Source organism: Chenopodium quinoa, unplaced genomic scaffold (assembly GCF_001683475.1).
Source record: "Chenopodium quinoa cultivar QQ74 unplaced genomic scaffold, ASM168347v1, whole genome shotgun sequence".
NCBI lineage: Eukaryota > Viridiplantae > Streptophyta > Magnoliopsida > Caryophyllales > Amaranthaceae > Chenopodium > Chenopodium quinoa.
This window is the reverse complement of record NW_018743942.1, coordinates 1-6,851: the sequence shown is the minus strand read 5'-3', so window position 1 is coordinate 6,851 and position 6,851 is coordinate 1. Positions and strand designations below refer to the sequence as shown.

Genomic DNA, 6,851 nt, shown 5'->3' with positions numbered 1-6,851 from the left:
AGTTCTCATGGACCCAAGAGTGTGAGGAGGCATTTAAGATCTTGAAAGAAAGGTTGACCACAGCACCTGTGCTGGCTTTGCCAGAAGGGAGTGATCTATATGACGTGTATAGTGATGCATCAAGGTTGGGATTGGGAATGTGTGTTGATGCAGAATCGAAGGGTGATTGCGTATGCTCGAGGCAGTTGAAGGTTCACGAAGGGAATTACCCAACCCATGATTTGGAGTTAGCTGCAACTGTGTTTTGCCTTGAAGATTTGGATTGTATGGGGTGATTTGTAGGATTTTCACGGATCATAAGAGTTTGAAGTACATTTTCACCCAGACACACTTGAATGGGAGACAGAGACGATGGTTGGAGTATATGAGTGATTATACATTGGATATTCAGTATCATGAGGGAAAGGCTAATGTGGTGGCAGATTCTTTGAGCAGAAAGTCAGAAACATACGGTGAATGTGATGGTAGTCCAGATCAGTTGTGTGTGGAATTTCATAAGTTGAACTTGGAGGTGATGGAACATGGTGGAGTGGAAAGGATGTTGAATGCCTTGGTGGTTCAACCATCCATTTATGATGAGATAAGGGATAGCCAATTGGAAGATGAGAAGTTGAAAGCAATCAAGAAGAAGATTGATGAAGGACAAGTGTTGGATTTCACCATTGGTGATGAGGGAAGTATTCGTTTTAAAGGAAGATGGTGTATACCGCAGAATCTTGGTGATTTGAAGAAAAGATTGATGGAAGAAGCCCATAATTCTCCCTATTCAATGCATCCTGGAGGGGATAAGTTGTATAAGGACATGAAGAAGACATTTTGGTGGCCCAATATGAAGAGAGAAGTGGCTGAATTTGTGGCTAAGTGTTTGACATGCCAGAAGGTGAAGATTGAGCATCGCAGGCCTCAAGGAAAGGTCCCATCCTTGGAGGTGCCCAAGTGGAAATGGGATTCGATTTCTATGGATTTTGTGGGAGATTTGCTGAAGACCAAGGCAGGAAATGACATTATTTGGGTGATAGTGGACAGGTTGACGAAGTCAGCAGCGTTCATACCCATGAGAAGTACTTGGACCATGGATCAGTTAGGAAGATCTTATGTGAAGTTTGTGGTGAAGTACCACATGGTACCCACGGATATCATTTCGGATAGAGATTCAAGATTTTTGTCCAACTTTTGGCAAAGTTTGCAAAAGGCGATGGGAAAATTGTTAATGAGCATAACATTTCATCCTGCGACAGATGGTCAGACAGAAAGAACGATTCAGACATTAGAGGACATGTTAAGAGCTTGTGTGATGGAGTATCAAGGGTCTTGGGAAGACCACTTGGATTTGATAGAGTTCTCTTATAAACAACAGTTACCATGCAAGCATTGGGATGGCACCGTTTGAAGCTTTGTATGGTCGAAAGTGTAGAAGTCCAGTATGGTGGAATGATATAAGTGAGACTATGGTTCTTGGACCAGAGATAATTGAGGATATGGTGAAGCAGGTTTAAGTTGATCCAAGAAAAGATTAAAGTGGCCCAAGATCGACAGAAGAGTTATGCTGATCTGAAAAGGAGGGAAAGAGAGTACGAAGTAGGAGAAAAGGTTTTGTTGAAAATTTCACCCATGAAAGGTGTGATGAGGTTCGGGAAGAAAGGGAAATTAAGCCCAAAGTACATATGGCCTTATGAGATCATTCAGAAAGTGGGAAAAGTGGCTTATAAGTTGGATTTGCCTAACGAGCTTGAAAGGGTTCACAATGTGTTTCATGTGAGCCAAATCCGAAAGTATATTCCTGATGTGACACATGTGTTACAACCAGAAACCATTGAGATGGATGAGAATTTGACTTATGAGGAAAGACCAGTAAAGATTCTTGACTCTAAGGTCAGGAGCACAAGGAACAAGGATGTGAGCATTGTGAAAGTATTGTGGTCAAATCAGAAAACTGAAGAGGCTACATGGGAAGCTGAGGCTGATATGAGGAAACGTTACCCAGAACTATTTGCCTAAGGTTAGTGGTCGAGTTACAGGGGCGTAACTCCTTTTAAGGGGGGTAGAGGGCGATAGAGTTTCGCGCGTCTACTTTTCGAGTCATTTTTAGGGATTTCGAGTCTTATTTAAGTTTAGTTGGAGTCTTGAGTCAAGTTAGGATGTGCATGAACCAATAATTTCAAAATGATTTTCGTTTCTTTTGGCTAAGTTTCGAGTCGAAACTTATTTTAAGTGGGGTAGACTGTAATACCCCGTATTTTCATACGTATTTTCCCAATTAATTATTATTTTCATACGTATTTTCAACTTACTATTTAAATCTTGGAGCAAAAATGATATTTGAATTTTGGCGCCAAAAGTATTTTAAAAACAAATTATTATTTTGGATAAGATTTATTATCCATTTATCCTATTTTAAAAACCGGATTATTTAGATATTTCGGATATTTTAATTAAGGCAAAAGCTATATTTTGTTAGGTCCGAAAATCCCAATTAATTAGCTAATAATTTCGGATTTTCCTATTTGAAAATCTGATTTTTATTTAGTTAAATTATTTGGTGAATATTTGGTATTTTATTATTTAATTATTTATTACAATAAATATTATTTACACAATTATTTTTAATTCCTTAAAACTAGCAAAATATATTCCTAAATACTAAATAGGAGGGCCGAAAATATGAGCTTAGGAAAGCTCAAAAATTTCGGCCATCCCATGAAGATTTTGGGAAAATATTTTGGTAATTTGTATTTTTAATTATCTTCTTAAAATCTCCTATTTTCCATAATTCTAATTCTCCATCTTTTTGATATCCAATCATTATATTTTCTTGCCATTCATTCTTCTTAATTATTCCCCAAGCAATCCCAATTTCCTTAAATATTTTTCATGACATACATACCTTCCATATTCAATTATACACAATCCCTTCAAATATCAAAACTTTCCTTAAATCTTTGCTCACTTCTCCAAGTAATCTCTTAAACCCTAATTACCATAATTTTTCCTACATTTTCCTACCATAATTCATGCTCATACTAGCCTATAAATATCCCTTCATACCTCTCACATTCTTCACACCAGTTCTCTTCTTTTCTTCTCCTCAATTTTACACAAATCATCCCGTTCATCTTTGAAGCCAATTTTCGGGAACTTCTGGTCAGTTTTTAGGGTAGTGACGTTTCACAAATTCCTCTTGAAAAATCCTTGTGGTTAGGCTCAAGAATCACCCAATTCGGAGCTATATCGAAGGAGTTATAGCCTCTGAAAGTTCTGCCTATTATTTCCTACGCAAATCCAATTCTTTTCTTCTCCTTTTCTTTTATTCAATTATTATTATTATTATGGGAGATTAATATGAATTATTATGAGTAGTTTTAATTATATAAAATTAGATTTTAATAATGTTCATGTTGAATTAATTTAAGAGGTTCATGTACATATAGTTGGGAGGGTTTAATTTAATTGTTTGTGATTATTTGATAACCTTATATTAATTAAGGTTATATTTATTTGTAGGGTGTTTTTTGATCAAGCTACTTGAGAGTTCTTTTGAAGTAATTTTTGGCTAAGCAAGGATCAAGGTACGTTAGGTGGCTAGATACCTTGAAAGCGATCGATTTGAATAACATGTTTGAATGATTTTATGATGAATTGAATTATGGTTTATGAATTAAAAGTATGTTTAAAGGATTGGTTTTAATGATTGAATTGGAGTATTGATTTTTATAACATGTTTTGATTAATTAATTTATTATTCATGTTTAAAAAGATTGATTTTGAAAGCAAGTTGGATTTATTGAAAAGGAATTTAGATTGTTTTCATTAAAGGTTAAATTATTGGATTTAAAGAGGATTTATTGAATCATAAATCTATTTTATTTATGCTTTATAAGCATGTTAGTAATCCCACTACGCGGATTTGGTTTATTGATAAGGCCTTGGACTTTGTATGACCGGGTCTTTCCTCAAGAATAGACTTGTAAAATAAGGAGACTAGCTTGGGGGGTGTGTACACTTGGGAGTGGAATTGGTTTTAATATGAGGAATTGGTTTTCACTAAATTAGGAATTTGGTCTTGTATCTATTTGGAGTACTCATAACATTGGTTACTATTATGGTTATTATTAATAAAGAAGAGTATTGAAGTTTCCGCTGCAAAGTATTGTTATTTTTAGTAAGTTGAGTAGCCTTGCGTAATCACGCGGCGGTAATACGCCTAAGTCTATCTCTACGGTATAATTATACGTATCATACTAATATTTCCGTAGAGGGAGATTTGGGGGTGTTACAGGTACTTCTCTACCTTATAAAGTGAAACTATCTCTCCTTTTCTCCAATGTGGGACACTAATAACTGGGCTACAATGGGTTTCAATAGAAAACTTTTGAATTTTGATCATCCATATATCCGTCGTCTAAAGCTTTGCAAAATATTCAAATAATCAAATGATGATGGTAGCGCTTATGCATTGGTTCTTCTCAAGCTTCGAAGAGAGGATCTATTATAGTTGAGTTAGAATACGCTTGTCTGTAGTCAGTTGGATACTTCAAAACCAGGATGTTGTAATAATCGAGTCAGACCAGATTCATCACTGCCAACTAGCTCAAATAAGTTTGTTACTTTCACCACCAACTGACGGCTCAGCTAAATCCACCTCTGTTCCAAAAGGCGTTGAACTATACCTGATTGACTTTACAGATTTACAGGTCCATATCTAAGGTCAGTTAGCCAAGCAAGTTACAACATCTCTCTTCTAAACTAAAGCTACTTATGTTGCCTGTAAGTGAAGAGAGATTACAATAACAGTATATAGTAAAACCTATATGATATTCTTTCAAATTCTAAACTACATCAAGCAAAGTTCTCTAATAATACTCTACCATGAATAAAGTGCATCAAGTCACCAAGTAACTTCAAAATCAAGTAACATAGTAAACGACTCATGAGGGATTTAGGGAGTGCAAAATAAAAAAGGCATTGGTGTTTTTCTCTAAAAAAAAGTATCAAATAAGCCTTCAGTACATTGCAGAAATAACAAATAATAACTAAGCCTTCAATAAGCTACTTTATCAGAAAAGAATTATCTTCAGACAAATTTCCTTTGCATCATTCTAAAACTAGGAGGTTCTCGAAAAATTTGAGCACTAAGATTCTTGAGTGCATTAGAAAATTTCATACAAGGACTTGTTTGACTTGCACACATCAATCCGTACATGTAGCTTAGTAAAAATTCATATCTATCCCTCGATTTCCCCTATTCCTCAAGTCCCCTATTTCAATTTCATCTCTCTCTTCTTCAATACCCATTATTGTACTCTCACCCACCCAAATTTATTGTTAAACCTAACATTCAACACTCATTTTTCACTCTCTCTCATTTTCTTTGTGCTGTAATGCTGTATTTTATTTTTTTTTTATTTTTTTTTTGTATATGAACATGATCATCGAAATGATTAATCACCACTACAATGTTAGTGTTTTCGTCCAATTGCATGTTGAATTGTGTTTTCGTGGTAATTACTTGTTTAATTGTCCAATTATTCATTTAATTTTAACTTCATAAACCCTAATTTGTCCAATTTAGCAAAACCTTCAAATTAATTACCTAAACCCTAATTAATCTAATCAATTCACTTCGTTTTAGGTTAGACTGTATAAATTATAACCTAATTTGCGCAAATTTTTGTAAATGACAACAAATTTCAGAGATGAAATTGAAAGAGGGAAGAAGAACAGGGGAAATCGAGAGAAAGAGAGAGAAAACGAATTTGTGGGTCTCAAAGTGGTGGGATTTTAAAAACTTTTGGAAAAAACTAGGTGGTAAAATTTAAAAAATATAATAAAATTGAGATGGTATTTTCAATTTTGACAACAATAGATGGTTAAATATTATGAAGAAGAGAATTTATCTAGAGGGAGTATATTACATCCCCTTTCCATATTTTCTGTATTCATTCACGTAGCAATGAGCGCGCCTACTTCAAAGCGCCACGCCCAACACACACCAATACCACATCTCCCTTCCTATCAATTTCAGAGCTCATACTTCCATGGCTAACACCTCAAGAACTCGCTTCCATATCCTGCACCTGCCACACCCTATCCCACCTCTCCAAACTCATCACCACCGTCCGATCCTCCGACGCTTCCAGATCATTCGAACCCCTTCCCATTCCTTCATCAACTCCGTCGATTCTCACCCCTACACTTTCTTCCTCTACACCCTTACCTTACCTCTTCCCCAGTTTTGCTCGTCAATTTTGGGAAAGTAATGTAAACCTAACCCTAATTATAATACCCATTTCAATTTTGATTCTTGTATGGGAGTTTCTGACTCTGTTGGGTGTGATTGTGGTGAGATTTGTGATGGGGATTGCTCTTGTGCTGTGTTGTGGGTGGTGAGATGAGGACCGAGTGCGGAACGAGTTGTGATTGTGAATTGAGTTGTGGGAATCGGGTGAGTCAAAAGGGTCTTAATGTTGAGTTGAAGATTGTTAGGGTTGAGAATAAGGGTTGGGGTTTGTTTGCTGCTCAGCTCATTCCTGAGGGAAAGTTTGTCTGTGAATATGCAGGTAATTCATTTTGGCGGCAATTTTTGATAGCATCAAATTTCCCGTGTTTTGAATAATTTTGTTGTGATTAATTTAGTTGGTGTGCTTTGTATTTTGAAGTTACTGTGTTAAATGAGAATTAATTTTTAATGAAATTCTGGGTTGCGTCGAGAATTGATGGTGTGATGTTTGAACTTCAGTATAGTGTGAGTTCTATATTTAATTATTTATCAAGAAGCATTTATAAGTGTAGAACAAAAGCTTCTGTAAAATACCAGCTGTTGAGAAATCAGTGTGCTGTCAGTCTGTGATAGT

The 6,851-nt window shown here is 35.6% G+C and overlaps 1 pseudogene; it reads left to right on the top strand.

Annotated features, from left to right (window-relative positions):
• The first annotated feature begins 5,378 nt into the window (after positions 1-5,378).
• LOC110688867 lies at positions 5,379-6,816 on the top strand (annotated as a pseudogene).
• Positions 6,817-6,851: the final 35 nt, after the last annotated feature.